This window comes from Chinchilla lanigera, unplaced genomic scaffold (assembly GCF_000276665.1).
Source record: "Chinchilla lanigera isolate Chin_1 unplaced genomic scaffold, ChiLan1.0 scaffold00018, whole genome shotgun sequence".
NCBI classification, from domain to species: Eukaryota; Metazoa; Chordata; class Mammalia; order Rodentia; family Chinchillidae; genus Chinchilla; species Chinchilla lanigera.
This window is the reverse complement of record NW_004955419.1, coordinates 28,580,482-28,581,593: the sequence shown is the minus strand read 5'-3', so window position 1 is coordinate 28,581,593 and position 1,112 is coordinate 28,580,482. Positions and strand designations below refer to the sequence as shown.

Here is a 1,112-nt window from a genome sequence, read left to right as displayed (position 1 = left end):
GCCACCATGCCCAGTTTAAAAAAACTCTTTAAGACAGAAAAAAATCCTCTGCAATTTATTGCAAGATTTGTTTACCACAAATTTACCTTTGTTTGCTACCTAAAACACTCAACCTATCTCAACAAAAGCAAGTTAGTGAAGTTGACTTTCAAGCAACTGCAAGGATAAAACTGTAGCATAAAAAAGTGTAGTCTTAATTGACGGTCCACACGAATACACAGCACCCAGATGTGATCCCAGTACAAAGGTCTTTGCAAAACTGGACAGAAGGTGAGTGTAATTCTCAAAGGATGTGAATTCCCACTAGTCAGCAAGTTTGAGTCAGCATTCAGAACAAGGTCAGGCTGGGTTCTAGTCCTAGTTACGATCCTATCTTGCCATTGCAAGCACAAAGCAAAGTCTAGTTTGCACTTATTTCATTTACAAAACCAGAACATAGGGAACTCAACTCCTCTCAGAGGTAATAAACAGCGTGCTACTTTCTCCTGAGTGCCTAAGGGTGACTTCCAGTTCCAAAGTGCCTAACCTGTGCTTCGGAACCGACACGGTCCTGGGTCATCCTACTACGCTGGGTTCCGCGGAATTCTTTCAAAGTGAAGCAGGAGGAGGCTCCAAAGGGCAAGGTCATCACCCATGTATTTCAAGGGCTTCTGTTTCATAGATTACAGGCAGAGAGGCGGAAGGTAGGCATTATGACCAGCGAGGGAGGTCTGTAAGGGGCAAAATTAAAAAGTTATGCCACGGTGGTCCGTACAGCGGCGGCGTGCACATGCTCCACCTGGCCCAACTTAGTAAGTCAGCGGTTCAGAGGCGGACGCCGCCCCCTCCCCCGGACGGAAGGCCTCGTACAATTGTTTCCTACAAGGCGATGCAACATGGTGTCGCGGAACAAGCGTTCTCTAGGCGTCCATTTCCCCAGCCTGTGAAAAGCGGAGAGGCTGGGCAAGTTCATCAGGGCCCCGCGCGTCTCTGACACTCCGGCGTCGCGATCCAGCTGTGAGCAGGGGCGACTCCCAGGCTCCGGGGCGAGGGTGGGCGCCCCAGTGCGCGGTGCGGCGCCCGCCCCTCCCCGCCCTTGCAGTTCCTGCGCCCTGGGGCGCCTTCCCAGCCCG

The 1,112-nt window shown here is 51.6% G+C and overlaps 1 protein-coding gene across 1 annotated transcript in view; it reads right to left on the bottom strand.

Annotated features, from left to right (window-relative positions):
• Slc25a51 (solute carrier family 25, member 51) overlaps window positions 1-1,112 on the bottom strand; it is a gene marked incomplete in the record, with an annotated part of 13,995 nt that overhangs the window by 12,456 nt on the left and 427 nt on the right. The window contains 1 exon segment of the mRNA XM_013513300.1: window positions 527-710.